The sequence below is a fragment of the Triticum dicoccoides genome, chromosome 4A, assembly GCF_002162155.2.
Source record: "Triticum dicoccoides isolate Atlit2015 ecotype Zavitan chromosome 4A, WEW_v2.0, whole genome shotgun sequence".
NCBI classification, from domain to species: domain Eukaryota; kingdom Viridiplantae; phylum Streptophyta; class Magnoliopsida; order Poales; family Poaceae; genus Triticum; species Triticum dicoccoides.
The window spans coordinates 707392300-707404510 of record NC_041386.1 but is presented as its reverse complement, the minus strand read 5'-3'; positions in this window follow the sequence as shown (position 1 = coordinate 707404510).

Sequence of the window (12211 nt, the reverse complement as noted above, 5' to 3'; positions counted from 1 at the left end):
CGCGACAGACTCCGTGCCACACACTCTCCGGAAAGCACTTGCCTCGATCGTCCCAATCATCACATGGGCGATTTGGAAGCACCGAAATGCATGCATCTTTGATCAACGTCAACCCTCCATCAACCTCCTGCTGACTACCATCCAAGACGATGTGCACGCCTGGGCCATGGCCGGCGCCAAAGGGCTTCAAGCACTACTTGATGTAACGTAGACTGTATGTATTGGGGCTGAGCAACCTCTCCCTCTTCTCCCGGGAGCCTCCGACTTGCCTCAATTGCGCACAAGTTGTAGGATCCCCAACCCTGTAACTTTCACTATACCTATCAATGCAAAGATACGCTTAGGCGTATTGGTGGAAAAAAAAATTATAGTTGTGTGTAGATAGGATATGGAGTCGTGTTCAAGTAGGACACTTGTATATAAAGACTCCTATATAATGTGAGAGGGGACATACGATGTAACTCATGCCGACATAATAGCACGGACATACAGAGGAAACCAACGGCATGAATTGATCCCAGACGTCTCGAGTGAGGTACTGTAGCGGTACCTGTCGACTGGAGCGCATATTTGTCACGCACCTCAGTGGAAAGCAATGAAAGAGGCTCGGGACTACGAAATCGTGACATCACTGGGTCGGAATCGGCGGTGGCGGTTTATATTCGACGCGCAGATAGATATGTTGGCGGCGTCCAAGAAATCGGCTATCCTTTGTGCGAGTAGCCTGGCAGCCCATGTTCAAAGGCAGCAACGTCAGGCAGCCCGATGCCCAGAACCCGTAAAGGTAGAGAGCTGCTGGTGCAACCCATTCGGAAGGCATATATCTCGCTTCTAGCGAGGACGAAGGAGGTTTCGCCTCAAAGGTGCCCTCTGGTGACTACTATTGGGCCAGCCCAAGTAGATTCCTGCAGCTTAGTTTGTTTTTCTTCTCCATTTGCTCGTTTTTCTTCTTTTATTTTAAAAAATATTCTAGTTGCATATATTTGAAAACGTAAATTTACCTAAAAATAAACCACCAATTTGGAAAATGTTAACGCAATGTAATTTTTTGGTTAGTGTAGTATAAAAAAATGTTGATAGCATTCAAAACACATTATGACATTAAAAAATGTTAATGTGTTTAAAACAACGTGTGTGACATTTTTAGAAAATATTTATACTAGGGAAAACATGTTCCGTATTCAAAATATATATTTTAAATTATAAAATTTTCATGCATATCAAAATATGTGCATGACATTTTAAAAATTATTTATACGATGTATAAAAATGGTTGGGTTGTTTCAAACACATGTTTAGTATCATTGAAAAAACAATTAGTGTGTACTTCCAAAATGTTTAACAGGTATTCAGAAAAAGTTCAAAACTTATATTTGTGAAATGTTCATCATGTGTTTAAAAATATTAACATGGTAGTAGGGCTTGTGAAACGGAGCAAATAGGACGGCGTGATACATCGAAAGCAGGGGCAAGTGCTCTCTTTTTTTACTTTTTCATTTTTTTTCTTATTTTCTTTCCGTTTGCTTCTTAATTTCTATTTTAAATAGAATTCGTCAAATATCCATTAATTTTACAAAAGCACCACTAATAAGAAAATTCAATTAACAAAATAGTCACTATTCAGAGAAATATTCTTGAACTTTAAAAAATGTTAGCAAATTGTATAAATGTTAGCAAATTCAAATATATATAAGATTTTGAATAAACGTTGTCAAATTCAAAAAATGTTCACAAATTGAAAATGGCGATGGATTTTAAACAATGCGGCAAACTTAGAGAATATTTGCAAATTAAAAAGTTTTGCAAATTTAAAAAATGTTCAGAATTCAATAACATATGAGAATTTGATTTTAATTTGGAATTCTATTTTTTGCAACTACGGGAAATGTCCACAAAATTCAATATGTATTCTTGAGTTGAATTTTTATTTTCTAATCATAAAAGTCTATGAATTTTACTTTATAATTGTGAATTCGCAAAATGTTCATGATTTGAAGAAATATTAACAAATTGAAAATAATGTTTTCCAATTTGAAAATGGTTTGCAAATCAGAAAAGGAAATTACAAGTTCATGAAATGTTCACGAATTCCTACTATGTAAGTGAATTCGAAAAAAGTTATCAAGTTCGAAAAATATTCACTATTTATGAATTGTTTATGAACTCAATATAATTTCGTGAATTAAAAATCCTTTCCAAAAATGTTCAGAAATTCATAATTTTTTATGAATTTTAAAAATGTTGAAGAACTAAAATAAATCAGATACTAGAAAAGGAAATTATGAGTTCACGAATTCCAACTATGTATGTGAATTTCAAAAAAGAAATTGCATTCGAACAATATATTCAGTAATTCAGAAAATGTTTGCAAATTTGAATATGACCATCATTTTTTACGGACTTAAAAATGTTCACGAATTCAAAAAAAATTGAATTAAAACAATATACTACTAAATTGAATAGACAACTGAGAATTCGAATTCTTTTTAAAATTTAGAAATTGCTTGCCTAGTTCAACAAATGTTTTGGAATTCAATTTTAACTTCCATACTCAAATCATTCCATGAATTACAAAAATGTTCATAAAACTAGGAAATAGTTAAGACTTTGAACGAGTGTCCTAAATTTAAAACAATGTTGTGCCATAAAATATATTTGTGTATTCTACGAAAACTCAAAATTGAAAAATTGTTTATAGATCCAACAACTGTTTGTGAATTCACAAAAATGTATAGAAAATGTTTTCAAATTTACAAAAAAAATTGCAACTTAAGAAATTATCATGTAGTCAAAAGATATTTGTGAATTTGAAAAAGGTTGTTGATATCATAAAATATTTGCCAATTTAAAACAATGTTGTTGAATTTCAAAAAATGTTAAGTGTTCAAAAAAGTCTGTGGCTGCAGAAAATGTTTGAAAAACTCACAAAGTGTTCACGAATTCAAAAAATGTTGGTGATGTTCAAGAAATTCTTGAAAAATCTAAAATAATTCACAAGTTATAATAATTATTTCAAATAGTGTTATCTCATTCAAAAAATATTCTTGATTTTAAAAATGTTCATAAATTTGAAAAATGTTCATAATTCAAAAATGTTGGTGAATTCAAAAATGTGGAAATGGTCATAAATTCAAAAAGCAAATCAGCGGTCTGAAAATTGTTCGTAATTTTAAAGATGCTTGCTAATTTAAAAATATTCTTGAAGAGAAAAAGGCCTGGAAATTCTGAAATGTTCCGGAGTCTAAAAAGTGTTGGGAGCACCTATGACTCAGGTGCTTGAAAGATTTATTTGTTTTGGTGGCTTTTCACCTATATCGCTTGATTCACCTCTAACGAACAACATAGAAGGTACTTGTCCTATCGAAAGCTTGACTGAAAACTTAAGGTGTTTCAATTATTTTCAGTACTAGCTGATCAGAGCCCAAAGCCCAACAGTGAAAATTACTATGCCTTATCTAAGCGCAGACAATCAAACACTAGCAAATAACTGGATTGCCGTTGTTACTTACTAGTACTATTTTTTTTCTCAGAGAGAGACACACACTAGTGATACTAGACACTAGTACTAGATACTCCAATATCTAATCTAGCGGCTAGTGTGCATGCACACACAATATCCATGCAAAGAACTGTATAATCAGCATCATGTAATACATATGCTTTGCTTTAACACGTATGTTTGCTTTCGCACACATAAACCGTAATGATACAAATTAATAGAGGGGAAAGGAATGAATTAAAACCAAAATTCTAGTCTATTATATTTAGCAACCATCACGCTAAAGTTTTGAATTAGAATCACAATGTTTTTTGCACTGGTCATATCAATAATGGAGTTTTTCTAAAAGTGAAATTTTCTAAGAACATATGCATTACTGGCATTAGTAGTACCCTTGAAGAAGAAAATAAAGTAAAATAAAAAATAATGATGCTGAAAACTTGCACACAATTTGTATAGCAATTGCAAGTTATTATAAATGCAATATTAAATATATAATATTGTATTTTTTGCGCCCTAGTATAATTTATACCCATATTGTATAATACATAAGTATACTTACACACACACCCAACATTCATTCATACACATAAAAAATCAATTAAAAAAATATAAAAAAACACACATAAAAGTGGGAAGAAAATGACTAAACGAGAAAAAACATTAGGTGGCTGTCAAATAAAAAAAATTAAAAAAAGTATTCTCAGAAAGAGTGATCCATGGCATTGGTATTACCTTAAATAACAAGAAAAAAAGAAGAAAAACATAAACAACAAAAAAACTTGCAAACATTATAAACAAAACTTGTGATGATCCATAATATGCAAGAACAATAATATGATATTGTAACTTGTATATATGCGTCCATGTTATATCCACGCTTCGCACAACAAAATAACAACATAAGAGATTAATCATCTCTCTTTATGAGTTGAAACTTAATCGCATTTTATATCAATGATGTCTCTTTCCTTATTTGTCTCTCTCTTTCTTGCACGCGCTCGCACACACACACACACACACACACATGGACACGCAGTCTCACACATCTCGACACACACACAACACATGCATGCACGCTCACACCACAAACAATCACGCAAATGTGTCTGTGTCCATGGGAACTCCTATGCGCCGCATTTTGCGGCGAGTAGCGTTCCGGCGCACACAGAAGCAGCGAACTGGGCCGGCCCACCAGCGGGATAGCACCCGAAAACTCCAAAAATTAATGCGGTCGTTCAGGTTCGAACCGACGACATCACAAACTACAAGCGCGCAAGTAACCAGCGCACCTGAAGGGGCTTGCTGTTAAATTCCTAGCTCGGGGCTTTAATAAGGAAGTATTGTAAGATCAAAAGTCTAACGAAAATTCAAACAAGATTTTTTAAGGAACTAATTACTTTTTGACAAGCGAAGTAATCAAAAAAAATCTACCGAAATTTTAGAAAATCAAACATCTCTTGATTTTGCGATTTTCCTAAAAAAATGGAAAAAAAATTTAAATTGGGAGTAAAAGTGAAAAAACAAACATTTTTTGAAACTCCGAACAAAAACAGAAAACATGAACAGTTTTTCAGATGTGAATGTTCTTTTGAAAATACAATCATTTTTTGAATGTATGAACAATTTTTGAAAATTCAAACAATTTTATGAAGCTCCAAACAAAATTTGAAAAAATGAACATTTTTCAGATGTGAACAAAATTTGAAAATATGAACAATTTTTGAATCTATGAAAAAATGATGAAAATAGGAATAATTTTTTGAAAAGAAAACAAATTGTTGACAAATGCAAACTTTTCTAAAAAATATTTTTTTCAAAAAATTCGTGAACATTTTTAAATTTGTGAACAAAAATTGAAAATGGGAACATTTTCTAAATTCCCCAAAACTTTTTGTAAAGTAAGATCATTTTTTGAAGTTTTGAACAATTTTTCAAAAAATAAGAACATGTTTGATTTGGAACTTTTTTTGAAATGATGAATAATTTTCAAAAACAAGAAACATTTTTGAATTTCGAACAATACATGAGTTCTCGAACTTATTGTGGACAAAATAAAAAAATATGTGAACAATTTTTCAATTTGTGAACAATATATGAAAACATGAACATTTTATAAATTGGTGAAAAAATTTGAAGAGCTGGAACACTTTTTGAAATTCCTAAACATTTTTCGAATGCAAACATAATTTGTAAACATGGACAAGTTTGAATTTGTTAAAAAAATAAAAAATTGAATTTGCAAATAATTTGTGAAAACTTGAACAAATTTTGAATTTGAACAGGAACAATTTTTTAAATGACAAACATATTGTAAAGGTTGAGAACAAAATTTGGTAACACGGACAATTTTTGAAACATGAAATTTCGAAAAAAAGATAAAAACTTTTTAAAAAAAGGAAACGACAAAAAACCAGAAAAGGAAAAAGAAGAAGAAAAAAAATTGGAAAACGAAAAAAAAAATAGAATCCGGTTCTGGGAACCTTCTAGAAGGTTCCCCAAACCGGTAAAAACCGTCTGGGAAACTCTAGAAGGTTCCCAAAACCAGAACTGCCGCGGAGATGGGCCGGCTGATAGCTCCCCTATGCGATTGCTTGACTGCTTGACGCGGAGCGTCAAATAGGATTGTCCTGTGTCCATGTTACACGCATCTGCCTATTTTCTTATTGAGATAACCACATCTGCCTATATTTAATTGATTAGGTGGACTATGGGCTGCTCTAGTATAGCCTAAGCCGGACCATGGGCTGCTCTAGTCAAAGGATCGGTCGATCCTGGAACATACACTGCTTTAGGCCTCAGCAAAAAACGACTGGAACTTTAAAAAATCAGGTCAATGAAGAATAGCAAAAGCGATTTTTACACCATTGTTGTCAAACCGCCACTGCACGCACAAATTTAAGAGAAAATCCAACAACCAAACAATTGTGTCAAATACTTTTTCTTATCAGCAAAAAGAGATATATACTAACATAAAAACATAGGTTATTCCAAGGTAGAATGAATTAAGGGCCATGGTATTACCTAAAAGAAGAAAGAAAATGAAAATAGTACAAAAAATAGAGAAGAAATTTCTTTCTAAAAAATGAATTATGGGAGTGGAAAACAATAATAAATTCAAAAGGAGTTAATATTATACAACCATTCCTAACTTGAAAAAAACATATTGAATTATTATCAAACTCTTTACTTATATGCGGGAATTAGAATATATTAAAAACTTGCATGTGAATTACACAAAACTTGCACTCTTTCGTATTATGCAAGAGGAAGTATAAGCTAGTAAAAATTTAGTGATAGTTATGATTTAAGCTTAATGATTACAAAATTAGATTTAATTTGAAGTCTCTAATGAAAAATTCTTTAGTGTCATAGGACTGAGCATCAAACCGCTGACAGACACACAAATATTGGAGAAAACAACAAACCCAAATATAACTAAGCAGGAACAAAACAAAAGGCTAGATACATTGGCACAAGTGAAAAAAAATAAACATTTTTAGTGTCATTTAATTTTCTTATCAACAGACAAAGACATATATTAACACGGATAAAGTGAATTCCATTTTCAATTCCTAACACAAAATTAAGTAGTGCCACAAGATTGCAACACAAACCATAGTCACCAATAAAAATACAGGAGGAAATTCAATGCCCAAAAAAATCGAGTAAGCAACAGAAAAAAGAGGAAACAATAACACAAGATAGAAAACTTGAAGATTTTTTCATGCGAGTCACTTCTTTGTTATTCTTAAGCAAAAACATATATTATTAAAAAATCAACTAAAAAGAAAAATTCGTGAAAGTGGTGTTTCACAGATTAGAAACAAAAGCAAAAAAGATTAAAAATCTATGTTAACTAAGAATTATTTAAGGGAATTGGTATTACCTAAAGAAGAAGAAAATAGTAAAAATAATCTTTTTTCGCGAATACGCAAAGCTTGCGTATCATTTCATTGATAGAAGGAATAGAAGAAGTACAGTGAGTGGTACAACACATGACACGAATGCAGACATGCGTGAACATGGTGCCCGGAGCAGAGGAACAAGGAGTGCTCGGTCCGAACAGAAGAGACAACACAGCTAAAACCTAACCAAGCCGAAACCAAGAGGTGCAAAACACATCGCCAAGGCCAACACCGGGGACACCGCGAGCAAGCAACATAGCGCCTTCAAGAAGGAAGACAACACCGGGACGTCGTCGCCATCCGGTCCGGAGGAGGCAGACCTAGGGTTTCCCCTGAGCTCGAAGAGGGGCTCAGCTGAGGCTGTGGCAGTGCCTCCAAGAAGGAAAATGACACCCGCAGGCGGCGCCGCTGCCAGCACGGGCAAGCCGAGTAGTGGTTTCTCCCTGGCCTATGGTTGAGCAATCCTATAGCCGTCGATGATGGAGTCAAGGATGAGGAAGCCATCTCTGGTTGGATTGGTGGGGCTGCACCTGCCGACGGAGGGTGGCACTGCCTCCGAACCCACGAACAAAGAATCGGGCCAAAGGGGGGCGCTTTGGGGTGTACAGGGTAAGGCCAGCGGCGAGGCAAAGACCACCGCAAAGGGGGAGGCGACGGCGACCGGCAACGCCGACAAGCTAGGACTGGAGAGACGTATATCTGAGCTGTCGTGGCCTTGGCCGTCGGAACATCAGACCAGGCTAGCTGGAAGACACGCAGCTACCGACGCTGAGGCTGAAGCTGCCGGGAGGAAATGCCGACAAGCCTTAAACACCGGAGAATGCAGGGTCAAGGCTGCCGGGGCCGGAGTAGCGCAGCAAAGAACCCATCGCGAGGCGCCCCACACCTGCCATTTCCCATTGAACCTCGCCACCGCCACGCGAGGGCCGTTACCTTGAATCATGGGGGAGGAAGAACCACCGGAGAAGGGGGGACACCTGTGCAATCAGGCTGCGTGCACCCCCGCAACCGGCCACAGGCCCACGCCCAACTGAAGCACCAGTTGCAGGTAAGGCTGCGCTGCCAAGGGGAGGGAAGGTCCGTGGGGATGGGCAGCCATGGCCGCTGCCAAGGAACGCCGCATCCTCCCGCCGGACCGGTAGGGGTGGGGTCAGCCGCTGGGCGCGGGGAGGAGGGGCGTGCCGGCCGAGGAATGACGGATCCGCGCGCGGAGATGGATGGTGATGGTGAAGACAAATCGGAGCCGCGCGGCCAGGCCACGCTGGAGCCCAGCCGGACCAGTGGGAGCCAGCCGTTGCGGATGGGATGCGAGGTGCAGGGGAGGGGCAGGGGCGTGCGAGAGACCAGATCTGCCCCGCCGCCGCCTTCCTGGGGCCCGGCGCGGTTTCGCCGGCCGGGCCTCCAGTGGCGGCGATGCAGGGGAGGGCGGCGGACGGAGGTGCTAGCGCCGGCGGCTGATTTCCCCGTGTCGCCAGAGAAGGGCGACGCGGGGGAGGGGGGTCAGTACATGTCTCACACACGCATGTGCGTGCAGACAGGTCGAAATAATCATCTCAGGACATGTCAAAAAAAAATTGTAACACGCACGCACGAGCGTGCAGACACAGATAACACGTACACACACGCATGCATGCACTCACACAACACAAACTCTCACGTACACGCGCATGATGCACACGTTACACACCTCTGGCTATTTATTTATTTTAGAACACCTCTGGCTAATTAATCCATGAGGTCTGTGGACTGCTGGTCAACCCAGCCTGTTTGTCCGTGGTATGTGGGCCGTCAGTCCCATATAAGCCAAGCCTTTGTACGTGGGCTGCTACAAGACAAAGAAAAAAAAACAATCGACTGAAGCTACAAATGTTTTCAGGTGACTGAAGAATAGCAAAACCGAAAAATGTTTATTTAAAAACTTCTGAAAAGGAGGATCAACTCCGGCCTGTCTGCATTGGCTTATGCGCAGTCTTTGTAAGTACCATTTGTGACGTCTATCTTCCTCTGATCTGATCCAAAGTAACTGTCAAAGAGGAGTGGGAGATGATGCACAACTAATGACAAAGTTGTGCCATGTGAAGCTGCATTGAGCGAATAGTGGGATACCATGCTATGTTGATCAATGTATCTATCTTGATACCCGCAAAAAAAAGTATCTATCTCATTGCAGCTTATGAGCTAATTAATTTCGTGGTGGACGTAACGACTGGCTAAAGAATTGAGGCTAGAGAGTAGCCGGAGTTACCGCCGGCCGCCGAACCTAGCTAGGAGCCAGGCCTGCCAAACCTACGACGACGAGCGACCATTGCAGCCGGCCAATTAATCGCACTTGATGATCATCGCCAACCACAACCATGTGCCTTCCTTCAATGGAGGCGCCCGTAGCTGCAGCATCGCATCTTCAGTGGTTTCTTCACCTCCTACAAATAGAGGGAGAGGGAGGGGATGGATGCACCTGAATCAGAACCACACGCACCTCGTCGCGACTGAACAGCGCATACGATCCCAGCCCGGTCTGACGTACTCACCGGAGGAGAGATCAGACTCAGAGTGACATGGCGACGGCCACCGTTCGCCTCTCCACCGGCCGGCTGCTGGCGCTGGCCGTGGTGCTGTGCGCGGTCATGGCGGGCGAGTCCGCCAAGGCGAGGTACATCTCGTTCGACGCTCTGAGGGCCGGCCATCCCCTCGTACATGGTGGCGGTGCCCCGGCGCCGGCCCCTGTAAGCGCCGGAGGGAACAAGGCCCCGGCCGCCCTCGAGGTTGCCGCCATGGGTGAGACTGCTGCCGCGGCAGCGGCCCGGCTGAGGGAAGGTGGCGCCATCGTCCTCCGTCACCAGCTCCACGCTTAGCTGCATGCCCTGCTCCTCACTTGTTCTTGATGCTGCTACTACTACTTCGCTGTACGTACGTACTCCTATAAGTAAATAAAAGTCCACCCTGGTTGTGGCGTGTCAATGTGTGTTACCAATGCAAGTGAGAGGGAAAGGTTCACGATCGACCACATTGCGGATCCAAGCTTGTTAATTATGAATGATGTAGGTGTAATCCTCATGTCTACATACGTGACCGTTATACAACCTCTTCAGCCTTGAACTGTCACGCCGAACAGAGAAACAGAGAGAGTGCAGGCCACTTCAAACTACTTCACTTGTGTCTTTAGCGAGGCGTGAACCTATGGCACAAAGAGCAAAACAAAATGCGCCTAGTGCCGCTGGGCTGTGTAAAACATGCCCCGCCTTCGGAGTTCTTGCAGTTCTAGTACTTGGGGTCTTTGCTTGGAGGTCGTTGAGCTCCTGCAAGTACTTCTGAATAAACATGTGTATGGACAACGGACTTTGCATCTCATGCTCATGGATGGCCTTTCTCCTAGCCCACCAAATAGCCCACAACGTAAAAAGAACCGAGATGAATTTGTCCCTGCTGAGAGTGCTGCACAAACCAAACAGCCTTGTCTCCAAAAAAAAACCAAAAAAAAAAAACAAACAAACAGCCACAACCTTGGATAGGTAGTCTCGTCGCCATAGATTGGAAGAAGAGAATCATCGTCGCGCAAGGACCATACACTCTTGGACATATTACAGTCCAATAAAGCATGTCGCCATGAATCCACAGCCGCTTGACAGATTGGGCACGTCGCCTCAACTTCATATGTCTTCGAAGCCGCCCCTGACCCGTTGGCAGTGACGCCCGCTCATGTCAAGTTTATTCGGTTGACATGAGACAGTAGGGCGTCTCGGTTCAGGCAGCCGCCAGATTGGCCCGGCACAACGCGGTCTCAGGCCTTTAGCCTTTTTTTTCTTTTTCTTTATTTGATTTTTGCATTCTAATTTTGTTTTATTTCCCTTTTCCCGTTTGCTTGTATTTCAGAATATTCTGATTATATCTATCATAAAAATCACTGTATATAATTTTTCTGAAAAATGTTAATCGTGCATTGGAGGAACGCTAAATGTGTATAGAAAAATATTTCTAATGCATACAAAAATGGTATAATGTTTATGAAAAAATAGACATCAAAACATATATATATATATATATATATATATATAAATATATATATATAAATTAGTACTAATCATGTATTTGAAAGAAGTTAAACATGTATATAAAAATGTTTCCTATGTATAAAAAAATTGTACAATGTTTATGGGAAAAGTAGACATCAAAAGCATTTTTTAAAGTATTAATCTTGCATTTGGATATGATAAACGTGTATATAGAAAATGTTTCCACTGTATACAAAAAATGTTCAATGTGTATGAAAAATGTAGACATAAAAAATATATATTTTCAAAAATGTTAATAATGTGTTCGCAAAATGTTAAATGTATATAAACATTTTTTCATAAAATAAACAAAACATCTCCAATGTGAATGGAAAAAGTAGACGTAAAAAATGTATGTTAAACATATGTATATATAATGTTTTCTGATGTATAAAAAAAGCAGACACGAAAAAATATAAGTTTTGAAAACTTTAATCATTTGGAGAATGTTAAACGTCTATATAAAAAATGTTCCAAGTATACCAAAAATTGGTCAAGTATTTTGAAAATGTTAACGTGTATACCAAAAAGGTTCCTAATGCATAGAAAAAATGTTGAATGTGTATGTAAAATATTTGACATCAAAATAAAGAAAAGCAAAAGACTAAGAAAGAAACAAAGAAAAACAAGAACAAACCAGTAAATGTCAACAAAGAAACAAAGAAAAATAATTAAAAAATACAAAACCAAAAAAATCAGTGAAAAAACAAAGAAAAAATGGTCCAAACCAATACGTTGAACCGAGCGAGCAAACG